A 14,686-nucleotide genomic window follows, 5' to 3' on the forward strand; every position below is an offset into this window, starting at 1 on the left:
TTGAAACATTTCACTACCAGTAACACAAAAATAAAAATGTCATCCCAAATGTCATCCCAAATGTCATCCCAGTCATCCAGAAGAATGTATTCAGTGGAGGAGGCATATGCCATGCTTGCCTCTGATTCTGACACAGCCAGTGATGCAAGCGGGGAATTTGAAGGATTCGTCTTAAGCTCCTCTTCCTCCTCTGGTGATGAGGGACCCCCTCAAAGACGCCCCCGTAGAGCAGCTGAGACCCCCCCCCCAATAATTGATCTCGTATGGACCCCACCACCAGACAATTTTGAGCCCCAGGTTCCTGAGTTTTTGGCCATGCCAGGAATCCAATTTGATTCCACAGGTCTCAGAGAAATTGACTTTTTCAAATTTTTTTTCTCTGATGATTTTATAAATTTAATGGTGGACCAAACTAATTTATATGCCCAGCAGTTTATTGCTCAAAACCCCACGTCATCATTTGCTAGGTGGACCCCTGTAGATGCAGTAGAGATGATGACGTTTTGGGGTCTGGTGTTTCATATGGGCATAGTAAAAAAGCCACAAATTAGGCAATATTGGAGTACAGATGTTCTGTACAGCACCCCATTTTACCGTATGGCCATGACTCTGACTCGTTTTGAGGCAATCCATAAATTTATACATTACACCGATAATGCACAGTGCCCACCCAGAGATGATCCCACCTTTGACCGGCTATTCAAAGTCAGGCCGGTCATTGATCATTTCAGTGCCAAATTTGCAGAGCTATACATCCCTGAAAAATTTATTTGTATTGACGAGTCCCTTATACATTTTAAAGGAAGGGTTAAATTCCGCCAGTACCTTCCCAGTAAGAGGGCAAGGTATGGCATAAAAATGTATAAGCTGTGTGAAAGCACCACAGGGTACACCCACAAGTTTAGGGTATATGAAGGGAAGGATTCAAGAATTGAACCACCAGAATGCCCCCCCTCCCTCGTAGGTGTTAGTGGCAAAATTGTCTGGGATTTAATGCACCCCTTCCTGGATAAGGGTTATCACCTCTATGTGGATAACTTTTACACCAGCATCCCCCTGTTTAAGGCCCTTGGTTCAAGAGGTACAGCAGCTTGCGGTACTGTGCGCAAGAACCAAAGAGGCCTCCCCAAAACGCACATTGCCCAAGTAATGAGAAGGGGTGAAAGCAGGGGAATATGCACCGAAAATATGTTGTTGGTCAAATATAAGGACAAGAGGGATGTCCTTATACTGACAACAATTCATGGAGACAGTACCACCTCCATCCCTGTACGAGGTACCAGTACCCACACCTCAAAACCAAATTGTATCCTAGATTACAATAAGTACATGGGCGGAGTGGATCTTTCAGATCAGGTACTGAAGCCGTACAGTGCCCTGCGGAAAACAAATATCTGGTACAAGAAGCTGGCCGTGTATATCATCCAGATGGCACTGTATAACGCTTACGTGCTATTCCGTTCTACCGGCCAGAGGGGGACATTTATGCACTTTCAAGAGGAAGTCATAAAGGGCCTAATATTTGGGAACCAGCAGGCAGAGGGCCCCAGTACTTCTAGTACTGGCCCCCGTATTGTACCAGGGCAGCATTTTCCCAACGAAATCCCCTCCACTGCAAGAAAGGGCAGGACACAAAAAGGTGCAAAGTTTGCTATAAAAAGGGAATAAGAAAGGAAACTATTTTCCACTGTGAAACTTGCCCCGACAAACCCGGCCTATGTATAAAGGAGTGTTTCAAAATATACCACACATCGATGGATTATTAGGTTCATCATTTCACCGTGCATCGGGGGTCTTGCTAATGCCACATAGCACCCACCATTCATTCCACCAGAATCTGAGCTGCAAAATCCAAAAATCACTCCTTCCCTTCTGAGTCCTGCCATGCACCCAACTGGTATTTTTTGGTCACATGTGAGGCATTGCCGTACTCTGGAGAAATGGGGGCACAGATTTTGGGGTGCTTTGTCTCCTTCATTCCTTGTGAAAATGAAAAATTTTGAGCCAGAAGTACATTTTTGTGTAAAAAAATGTAATTTTTCATTTTCACAGCCCAGTTGTACCAAAATTGGTGAAACCCCTGGGGGTTTGAAATGTACACTATACCCCTAGATGAATTCCCTGAGGGGTGTAGTTTGCAAAATGGGGTCACTTGTGGGGGGGTTCCACTGTATTGGTAATGCAACATAGCACCCACCATTCATTCCACCAAAATCTGTGCTGCCAAATCCAAAAATCACTCCTTCCCTTCTGAGTCCTGCCATGCGCCCAACTGGTATTTTTTGGTCACATGTGAGGCATTGCCGTACTCGGGAGAAATTGGGGCACAGATTTTGGGGTGCTTTGTCTCCTTCATTCCTTGTGAAAATGAAAAATTTTGAGCCAGAACTGCATTTTTGTGTAAAAAAATGTAATTTTTCATTTTCACAGCCCAGTTGTACCAAAATTGGTGAAACCCCTGGGGGTTTGAAATGTACACTATACCCCTAGATGAATTCCCTGAGGGGTGTAGTTTGCAAAATGGGGTCACTTGTGGGGGGGTTCCACTGTATTGGTAATGCAACATAGCACCCACCATTCATTCCACCAAAATCTGTGCTGCCAAATCCAAAAATCACTCCTTCCCTTCTGAGTCCTGCCATGCGCCCAACTGGTATTTTTTGGTCACATGTGAGGCATTGCCGTACTCGGGAGAAATTGGGGCACAGATTTTGGGGTGCTTTGTCTCCTTCATTCCTTGTGAAAATGAAAAATTTTGAGCCAGAACTGCATTTTTGTGTAAAAAAATGTAATTTTTCATTTTCACTGCCCAGTTGTATCAAAATTGGTGAAACCCCTGGGGGTTTGAAATGTACACTATACCCCTAGATGAATTCCCTGAGGGGTGTACTTTGCAAAATGGGGTGACTTGTGGGGGGGGTTCCACTCTATTGGTGCTTTGGGAGTCTTGCTAATGCAACATGGCACCCACCATTCATTCCACCAAAATCTGTGCTGCCAAATCCAAAAATCACTCCTTCCCTTCTGAGTCCTGCCATGCGCCCAACTGGTATTTTTTGGTCACATGTGAGGCATTGCCGTACTCGGGAGAAATTGGGGCACAGATTTTGGGGTGCTTTGTCTCCTTCATTCCTTGTGAAAATGAAAAATTTTGAGCCAGAACTGCATTTTTGTGTAAAAAAATGTAATTTTTCATTTTCACTGCCCAGTTGTATCAAAATTGGTGAAACCCCTGGGGGTTTGAAATGTACACTATACCCCTAGATGAATTCCCTGAGGGGTGTACTTTGCAAAATGGGGTGACTTGTGGGGGGGTTCCACTCTATTGGTGCTTTGGGAGTCTTGCTAATGCAACATGGCACCCACCATTCATTCCACCAAAATCTGTGCTGCCAAATCCAAAAATCACTCCTTCCCTTCTGAGTCCTGCCATGCGCCCAACTGGTATTTTTTGGTCACATGTGAGGCATTGCCGTACTCGGGAGAAATTGGGGCACAGATTTTGGGGTGCTTTGTCTCCTTCATTCCTTGTGAAAATGAAAAATTTTGAGCCAGAACTGCATTTTTGTGTAAAAAAATGTAATTTTTCATTTTCACTGCCCAGTTGTATCAAAATTGGTGAAACCCCTGGGGGTTTGAAATGTACACTATACCCCTAGATGAATTCCCTGAGGGGTGTACTTTGCAAAATGGGGTGACTTGTGGGGGGGTTCCACTCTATTGGTGCTTTGGGAGTCTTGCTAATGCAACATGGCACCCACCATTCATTCCACCAAAATCTGTGCTGCCAAATCCAAAAATCACTCCTTCCCTTCTGAGTCCTGCCATGCGCCCAACTGGTATTTTTTGGTCACATGTGAGGCATTGCCGTACTCGGGAGAAATTGGGGCACAGATTTTGGGGTGCTTTGTCTCCTTCATTCCTTGTGAAAATGAAAAATTTTGAGCCAGAACTGCATGTTTGTGTAAAAAAATGTAATTTTCCATTTTCACATCCCAGTTGTACCAAAATTGGTGAAACCCCTGGGGGTTTGAAATGTACACTATACCCCTAGATGAATTCCCTGAGGGGTGTACTTTGCAAAATGGGGTGACTTGTGGGGGGGTTCCACTGTATTGGTGCAACATAGCACCCACCATTCATTCCACCAAAATCTGTGCTGCAAAATCCAAAAATCACTCCTTCCCTTCTGAGTCCTGCCATGCACCCAACTGGTATTTTTTGGTCACATGTGAGGCATTGCCGTACTCGGGAGAAATTGGGGCACAGATTTTGGGGTGCTTTGTCTCCTTCATTCCTTGTGAAAATTAAAAATTTTGAGCCATAACTGCATGTTTGTGTAAAAAAATGTAATTTTCCATTTTCACATCCCAGTTGTATCAAAATTGGTGAAACCCCTGGGGGTTTGAAATGTACACTATAACCCTAGATGAATTCCCTGAGGGGTGTACTTTGCAAAATGGGGTGACTTGTGGGGGGGTTCCACTGTATTGGTGCTTTGGGAGTCTTGCTAATGCAACATGGCACCCACCATTCATTCCACCAAAATCTGTGCTGCCAAATCCAAAAATCACTCCTTCCCTTCTGAGTCCTGCTATGCGCCCCACTGGTATTTTTTGGTCACATGTGAGGCATTGCCGTACTCGCGAGAAATTGGGGCACAGATTTTGGGGTGCTTTGTCTCCTTCATTCCTTGTGAAAATGAAAAATTTTGAGCCAGAACTGCATGTTTGTGTAAAAAAATGTAATTTTCCATTTTCACATCCCAGTTGTACCAAAATTGGTGAAACCCCTGGGGGTTTGAAATGTACACTATACCCCTAGATGAATTCCCTGAGGGGTGTAGATTGCAAAATGGGGTGACTTGTGGGGAAGGTTTCTAACTTTTAGCACTTATGGTGCCTAGAAACCTACATGGTGCCTAAAAAAAAATCTCATAAAAAGGAGGCTCCAAAATCAAGTAGGTGCTCCTTCTATTATGAAGCCTGTGGTTTGGTCAACGTGCACACTAGGGCCACATATAGGATATTTTTGAAAACACAAGAATTGGGGGAATCAATTTTTAGTCACATTTCTCTAGTAAAATCTACTGTATTTGTTAGAAAAATGTATTAAAATTGAAACTCTGCAAAAAAAAGAAATTTTGAAATTTCACCTACACTTTGTTTTAATTCCTGTGAAACACCTAAAGGGTTAACAAACTTCCAAAATGCTGTTTTGAATACTGTGAGGGGTTCAGTTTTTGAAATGGCATCATTTATGGGGGTGTCTCACATACAAGTCCCTCAAAGTCACATCAGAACTGAACTGGTCCCTAAAAAAATCAGTGTTTGAAATTTTCTTGAAAATTTGAGAATTTGCTAGTCATATTTGAAGCCTCCTAGTGTCCAAAAAAATGAAAAGGGGGTTGAAATAATGATGGCAACATAAAGTAGACATATGGTCTATGTTAGTTATTAACTATTTTGAGTGGTATGATTATTTGTCTCACAAGCAGAAAATTTAACATTTTGCATATTGCTAAATTTTCCATTTTTTCACGATATTTGGGTATTTTTCACAAAAAAACACAGACTGTATCGACCAAAATTTACCACTAACTTGAAGTACAATGTGTCACGAAAAAACAATCTCAAAATCACTGGGATAAGTAAAAGCAAAAAAAAGTTATCCCCACTTAAGTGAGACATGTCAGATTTGAAAAAAAGGGCTCTGTCATGAAGGCACAAACTGGCTCTGTCATGAAGGGGTTAAGGTAAGAATCTTTTTAAGACCTGCTTATATATGCTAAGGTAGGTATTTGTTAAACAGTTATACACATTCACTACGTGCTTTCATAGACTTTACACAGTAGCACACTCAATCTACACAAGTCGACATGTGTCAACGAGTTCACTCTAATACAAACATAGGTTTCGTATTTATGATACAATAACATAAACCACATCTAACACTGAACAGCACCAGGAAAATGTGGCCCAGATTGTGCAGGAAATATTTTTAACCCTGCTTTATTTAAACATTCTTTTTTTGCGCCTGGAGGCCCTCTTTTAATTTTTTTTTTGTTTTTTTTGTTTTTATGTTTCACAAAAATAAAAGTTTATATTCAGTTAGAAGTTGCCTGTGTTTTTAATTATACAAATGTTAGAGGGTTTGTAAGGGCAGGTACATACAGATGTGTAATTTAACTTATATTTGTAATTTGAGGTGAGGGGTAACGATTGCTGTGTGAATGTGTGTGTTTTTGAGTTAAATAACACATAGTGAAAATGCATGAATGTTTAATGTTGTTAGATTAAAACATCACACATAACATCAGGGTAGGTATACATGTTACACATTTTGGACAAACTAATTATGGACATAATTTAGTACATACACACAAACACCAACATAAAATTATTTAAAAGTAAAAGCAATGTGGGGACACATAGATAGTGATTAAAATGCCACATTAGAACATAACAAATATACATGTAATGAGGGTTAAAATGTTGTTTTATTAGGGTCTTTATTAACGTAGACAATTGAGTTAATAGAAAACAATAATTGAATAACAATTAGAATAATTAATTAATTGTCTTCATTATAGTTGAAAGGCAAGATTTGCAGGTCCATATATGTGAAGGGTATGCCAGCGTGCACGGACGTACGCTCACTCTCATGAGCGGTGACATACACTGAGTTTTCCATTGAAAACAATAGAGACCCATCCGTGCACGGTGGCGTACGCTCAGATTGCCGCAAGAAGTCGGTGGGAAGACGGACGAGAGACGTCTGTAAACGGTGGCGTACGCTCTGTTGTACGCCAGTTGTCGGAGTCTAAGGGCTGATCCGTCCGTGTACGTTGGCGTATGCTCAATTGTACGCCACTCCCCTTCGACGTTGTTTCTGGCCGTACGTATGCGGCTGATTTGTGGGTGGACTTAACCTCAACGGCCGCGTACGGAGAGCGTACGCTAATATGGAACGTACGCACGTTTGGCCGCACCAACCAGAATAACCCCCTTAGTGCTTTATTTCTTTTAGTGTGCCTACAGAGCAAAGAGTGGAACAGTCTACTATTCCTAAAAAGAGGGCATCAAAAAAGAAGTTTATCCAGACCACATGCATGTCTTGTGACAAATCCTTTGCATCAGTTTAGAAAAAATCTCTATGGGCCTTATTTTGGTTCATTCTTTCTGACAAAATCCTTCTTAGATGGGCAAAACCATGGGCCTTATTTTGGTTCATTCTTTCTGACAAAATCCTTCTTAGATGGACAAAACCATGTGCACTGCAGGGGGGGGGGGGGCAGATGTAACATGTGCAGAGAGAATTAGATTTGGGTGAGTAATTTTGTTTCTGTGCAGGGAAAATACTGACTGCTTTATTTTTACACTGCAATATAGATCTCACTTTGAAGTAAAACCCCACCCAAATCTAATTCTCTCTGCACATGTTACATCTGTCCCACCTGCAGTGCACATGGTTTTGCCCATCTAAGAAGGATTTTGTCAGAAAGAATGAACCAAAATAAGGCCCCATGTGCACTGCAGGTGGAGAAGATGTAACATGTGCAGAGAGAATTAGATTTGGGTGGGGTTTTACTTCAAAGTGAGATCTATAGTGCAGTGTAAAAATAAAGCAGCCAGTATTTTCCCTGCACAGAAACAAAATTACTCACCCAAATCTAATTCTCTCTGCACATGTTACATCTGCCCCCCTGCAGTGCACATGGTTTTGCCCATCTAAGAAGGATTTTGTCGGAAAGAATGAACCAAAATAAGGCCCTACAGTATGTGAGGATTGCGAAGCAGGGCAAAATAAACTGGATAAGAAAGCGAAACAAACTGATGTTCTTAAAGAACTGATGGACTGGATGAAACAGTCTTTTGTGTCAAAAGAAGAGTTTGCACAATCACAGACTCATAAGAGATCCAGGTCCCAGGCAGAATTTAGTCAAGAGGAAGGATCATCTGAAGAAGTGGAATGTGTGGAAAAGGATTCCACGGATGAGTCGGGTGAATTAGAAGATGTGAGAACTTTTAATTTAGAATTGGTCGAAAATGTACTGAAAAATATATATAAAGCAATGAATTATAAAGAAGAACCCGGAACATCAGAGGCTAAAAAAACCTTATTTGAGGACAGAGCAAAGAAGGGTAGAACATTTCCGGTCCATAAGATGGTAAGAGAAAGGATTGCGAAGGAATCGACAAATATGGATAAAAAGCTGACGCTAGGGAACCGGGTTGAAAAGATGTATCCATACAAGGATGATGAGTTCTTAGGATGGTGCTCCATACCGAAAGTAGATGCCGCAGTGGCGGAACTCACTTCAAGTTCGACTATCCCAGTAGAAGATGAAGCAGCCTTCAAGGACTCAATGGATAGAAAAATAGAGAATGCATTGAGGAAGGTCCATACAGCATCTGCAGGATCTCTCAAATCCACGGTAGCAGTAGCATCGGTCTCTAGAGCCTTTAGATTGTGGGCATCCAATCTACACATGGATGTGGATGAAAGAATTTCTAAGCAATACTTGTTAAAAAAGTCTGGACATTATGCAAAAGTCTATAGACTACCTATGTGAGGCGTCTCTGGATTCTGTTTCTTTAGCAGCAAAGGCTATGGCAGTGGGAGTAACAGCAAGAAGAGCCTTGTGGCACAAACCTTGGAGAGCAGACGCAAATTCAAAGAACAAGATTACAACGTTACAGTTTGATAGCAACTTTTTGTTTGAGTCCAAACTGGACATAATGATACAAAAATTATCGGGTGGAAAATCGGTCCGCCTTCCACAGGATAGAAGAAATCATCTCCCTTACCCTAGCGCTACTAAACAGTCATATAAAGAAGCCAAAGGTTACAGACCTGGTAGACCTTATAACAGAAGAGGCGGATCTAATACTTCGCATCAATCTTTTCGACAGTCCTTTCGTGGGCGTTTCCAAACTGATAAAGGATGAAGATTATGACTATCCTCAAGCAACAGAAATAGGAGCCAAACTGTTACAGTTCAAAGAAGAGTGGGAAGATACAATAAAGGACAAATGGGTTCTGAACATAATACAGCAAGGTTACCACATCGAATTTGCAGAAACCCCGTATCAAAACAGATTTCTGAAATCCAGAGTACCAACAGAAAGAGAAAAAAGATCAGCTCTTTATGTGAAGATAGAACAACTGTTGGAACAGAAAGCAATCGAATTGGTTCCAGAAAGACATCACAGAAAAGGTTTTTACTCAAATCTATTTCTAGTAGAAAAAAACAATGGAGGCTTCAGGACCATCCTGGATTTGAGGGATCTAAATGGCTTCATAAAAAAGATAAAATTTCGCATGGAGTGTCTGACACCAATAGTATCAGGAATAAGAAAGGACGAGTATTTAGCATCGATCGACCTCAAGGATATGTATTACCATATCCCAATTTGTGTGGAGCACAGAAGGTTCCTGAGGTTCTATGTGGCTGGTCAGCACTTCCAATTTACATGTCTTCCGTTTGGACTATGGACTTCCCCAAGAGTCTTCACCAAGGTATTGATCACACTGGTTGCAGACCTAAGAAAGCAAAGAGTCCAAATATGGCCGTATTTAGACGACTTGTTAGTAGCTGGGAACTCAGCAGAAGAGGTGAGACAAAGGGGGAAATTTACTAAAGGAAATTTGTAAAAAATAGGTGTATTTGTATCCAGAAATATACTTATTTTTGACATTTACTATCCCGAAAATACGGCAATTCGTTTTTGTATTGATAGCACATCAATACGAATACGAATTTCCGTATTTTCGGGATAGTAAATGTCAAAAATAAGTGTATTTCTGGATACAAATACACCTATTTTTTACAAATTTCCTTTAGTAAATTTCCCCCAAAGTGTGAGTCTGACGATAAAGACTTTGCAGATCCACGGATGGATAATAAACAAAGACAAAAGTCAATTTTGTCCAACCAACAATATCCTTTTTCTGGGAGTCAGGATAGATACCAGGAAGTATTCTGTGGCTCTATCAGTGGAAAGGTGCCTAAAGATAAAGAACTTGATATAATGGATCTTACAGAGAAGGAAGATCCCTCTTATAAAGGTGGTGTAGTTATTAGGAATGATGGTCTCTTGCATAAAGATAATACCCTGGGCACAGTGGAACTCAAGACAACTTCAGTGGTTCCTGCTGCCGTTACTGAAACAAGGTTTTGGGGATCATCATATGATAGACTTATCTCATAAGGTAACACAATCTTTAAACTCCAGTTTGGAAAGTCCACACTTTATGGCACTGACGATGGATGCCAGTCTCAGGATGGGGCGCCCATCTCGGAAGTGCTTCAGTTCAAGGGATATGGTCCTGGGAAGAAGTGAGAAACTCCTCAAACGTAAGAGAGTTGCAGGCAGTTTGGGAAGCTATACGTCTTCTAAAATCAAAACTCAGAATTATGTCCGACAATGTGACAGTGGTATCCCACATAAACCATCAAGGGGGAACCAGAAGTCAGAAACTGAGGAAGATGTCAGAAAAAATTATATCTTGGGCAGAAAAGAATCTAAGATCGATCTCGGCAGTGTACATACCAGGCAAGAAGAACATAGTGGCAGATTATCTGAGTCGCAAGACGGTATTACCCGGAGAATGGGAAGTAAACGAGGAAGTGTTCCAACAGATATCAAACTACTTTGGGTTACCAGAAGTGGACCTGATGGCCACATTCACCAACAGGAAGGTGAACAGATTTTGTGCAAAATATTATCATCCTCAGGCTGCAGCGTTGGACACGTTTTCAATCAAATGGAAATGCAATCTGGGGTACATTTTTCCTCCTTTCCCGATGATAACCAAAGTACTGAAAAAGCTACGGGAAGACCAAGTACAAGTAGTAGTAATACTACCACCTCATTGGCCGAAAAGAGCTTGGTATTCAAACATCCTGAGAATGTCGATACAAGGTCCATGGCAGCTACCAAACAGACCAGACCTATTTAGCCAGGGACCTATGCTACATCCAGAGCCAGTGACTTTGTGTCTAGAGGCATGTAAATTGAGCGGCAGATGTTGAAGAGACACAATTTATCTCCGCAGGTGACAGAAATGATGCTGGAAGCTAGGAAGGTTTCTTCTGTGGCGTATTACAAAACTTGGTATAAGTTCATCAGTTGGGGACAGTTTGAAGGAGACTTTATGGAAATCCCTACGGATAACGTATTACATTTCCTTTTTGAAGGCTTCCAAATGGGTTTAGCTACAGCAGCAATTAAAGCACAGACATCAACTTTAAGTGTGTTATTGGACAGACCTCTAGCAGAAGATAGAAGGGTCAAAAGATTTGGAAGGGCGATGAAAAGAATCAGACCGCCAATTAAATCCATTGTAGCACCCTGGGACCTAAATCTGTTGTTGACAGTATTTTTTTTGAATAAAGTCTATTTTATTAGGCAATAAAAAGTATAACACAGAACAACATATCATCAGTTGTACATCAATGATTATGCATAGCTGAATTGAAACAGAAATACAATGTAAATGCAAGTGTAATAGATATACCATATTATATGCATACCTAAATAAAGAACAATTAAACACTTTATCTGAGTCCCATGTGTATTAAATATCTAAACCATAATATCAATTTATAGTAAATAAATGAGAGAAAAAGGGAAAAGAAAAGGAGAAAACAAGAGGAAAAGAAAGGGGTATCATGCAAATACCAATTAGCAAATATCAATCATCGATCAGGGGGGCACAATCCACTGTTGTTGATAGTATTAATGAAATTACAGTTTGAACCCTTGACAGAGTGTTCATTAAAATTGCTGACCTGGAAGGTTGTGTTTCTAGTGGCAGTGACTTCAGCCAGACGGGTGAGCGAGCTGCAAGCCTTATGGGTACAGGAACCGTACCTGGCAATATTCCCAGATAGGCAGGGGCGAATTTAGGGGTCAGGCCGCCCCTAGGCACAACATTTTTGTGCCCCCCCCCCCTATTTTATTGTAATCATATATGTATGTACATTGTTATTTATATATTTCATACAAATTTAACTGTAGCCCACCTTAATATTTTGTTAAGCACTCTGGACTGCTCACTGCACGGAGGACCCGGAGGGAGGGAGGCACTTATTAGTACAGTGATTAGCACAGTGTCTCCGTCAGTCTCTCTCTGACTCACACACTGTGACTGAGCGCAGGGAGGATCTGCGTGCCGCTCAGCTCAGCTGCTGGATACACAGCAGCCAATAGACTGTGTGTGTGTAGAGTAGCCAATGGGCGGGTGCCGGCAGCAGTGAGCCTGAGCCATTTCCGGAAGCGCAGGGAGACCGTCGGACCCAGCCACTAAGTGGTGATGGAATGTGCATAGCAGAGTGGGTGGGCAGTGGCGGGGGACGAGCGGCGCTGCCACCGACATATGATAATTTGTGTCTGCGGCGGCGGCGCTCGTCACTCGCCGCTGTCCACCCGCTGTGCCATTTAACAGAATGTCAGCCTGCCTGCCGCCCTAAATTTGTGCCGCCCTGAGGCCGGTGCCTCACGGGCCTAGGCACAAATCCGGCCCTGCAGATAGGGAGGTGTTACGGACACATCCAGAATTTATTCCTAAAGTGGTGTCAGCTTTCCACCTGTACCAAGAGAAGGCAATCATAACCATCTCTAGTCGCTGATGAAAAAGGAAAACAATGAGCAATTTGATTGCGGAGCAATATATTGCTAGTAATATATTGCCAGCAATCATATTGCTCTGTGTGTACACAGCTTTATTCTCTCTGCACAAGTAACATCTACCCCACCTGCAGTCCATCTAAGAAGGAATTTGCCAGAAGGAGTGAACCAAAATAACCCCCTATCTCCCTATGAACTCCCGTTACTTTAGATAGATCAGGCGCAATATAGAATTGGACAAGGACCCTAAGATGTTAAAGAGGTTTTACACATATTTAAATTTTAAAATGTTTACATGCTTATACAAACAGAAGCATAACCTGCGCTAAGCAACCGTGATAACACATGGGACCAGGAACTTATCCTAGATCCCATGTATTACTACACAATTGCCGGTCCTTTGTAGACTGATAAACATTGACTGTAGTTGGATAGTATAATCATGACCATTGGTCAAAAATGTCGCTTTCGGATTGCACCTAAGAAGTGTGTTCTGTTGTTTTGCAGAGTATATCATTGTTGCAACAAGTATGAAATTAACAATAGTGGTAATCGTCTGACATGTTCTATTGTTGTCCAGTGAAAAGGGAAACTTATGTGTAGTCTAGAGAACTGGAAGTATGACATCACCGATTAGTCCAAGTAGTTCCTGTGAAATGATTACCTTGGTTATGAAATGCAGAATACTGTATCTGTTCATTGTATTGTGCACATTCATTTGGGTACTGATACTGGCTTTCTTTGTACAACTCTTTTCTTAGCATGGATAAAAATAGCAGAGACAATACAGCATTTAACATGAACATAATAGAGAAATAGATAAAGCAAAGCTAGCGGGCGTCCTTCAGGGGTTATGCCAATGGAGGTGAAATTATATTAGCAGAAAAATAACCTACAGTGAAACAAAGAGATTATATGCAGAACATAATATGTTTTTGTAATTGTTTTGGCAATCAGATAATCTTCAGAAGCTGAATCTTACTTCTACAGTGTGCAGAATCAATGTGAGCTGTACTGAAGGAACCAATGTCTGCAATAGATTACCAACAAACCTGCAGTACAGATGAAAAGGTTCACACTAGGCTATGGAAAAGACACAGCTGATTATTTATCCCAATGAATACACAACAGCATTATGAAAAGGTTCCCTGTGGTTTATTTATTACCATATTTATGTGACCTGTGTACCAATGCTTACTTCTGTTCGTATTACTGCTTACTTACCGTGAAAGCAGGCATTGTATAGTGGGGATACGAAGAAGTGGCTCAGCAAAAATCACCTCATCGGGTCCTCTTCGGTCCACCCACTTGTGCCCTGTAAGTGGGTGACTGAGGTAGGGTTTGGTGGGGTCACTGGGGGGATGCTGGAGACTTGCCCACCTTTTTGAGTGACCAGGAGGGCCACAAGGTTTCTGTATGCCTCCCAGTCCTTCTAGGAGGTTAGGTACAGTAGGTGTGTGTTACTGATCAGTATTAATGAGTGATTGCAAAAGATCATGAAAAACCCATTGCAACAAAATGTAAAAAACTATTTTTTTTGTTAACATTTTCCATTCACATAAGTTTGGTAACTTTATCATTGTATTTGTGATTTCCCTTCCTCTTCCCCAACTTGCTGGCTTCTTTGCGCTATGCTAAATACAGCTAGCATATGTATTTATATAATCAATAAGTGGCTGGAATTATCAACATATGTTCTATAGACATTATGGACGATACGGTTTTAATCTGGGCCAGAGAGATTGCAGGAGCAACATAACTACTGTGTAATACTCTTGTCGGAACACAGAAAACCTGCACATACAGTACAGACTGTAAAAATTATAGTATATAGAATAACCATTAAGGGGGATATCCTATTCACAGCGATGATTATATTAGCCCCGGTGCCGGCATCCCTTCTCCCACATAATCCCAGATAAGAAGCCCTGGACCTGCAATAACACAGCTGTTGAAACACCTTTTCTAATCCATTAACCTGTTCAAAACAGGTGATGGCAATCATAAATTAAGAGGGAAGTCCAGAAAAAGAGCAGGTACTTGTTTCCTAG

Source organism: Crinia signifera, chromosome 1 (genome assembly GCF_055691185.1).
Source record: "Crinia signifera chromosome 1, ASM5569118v1, whole genome shotgun sequence".
In the NCBI taxonomy this organism is placed as follows: Eukaryota; Metazoa; Chordata; class Amphibia; order Anura; family Myobatrachidae; genus Crinia; species Crinia signifera.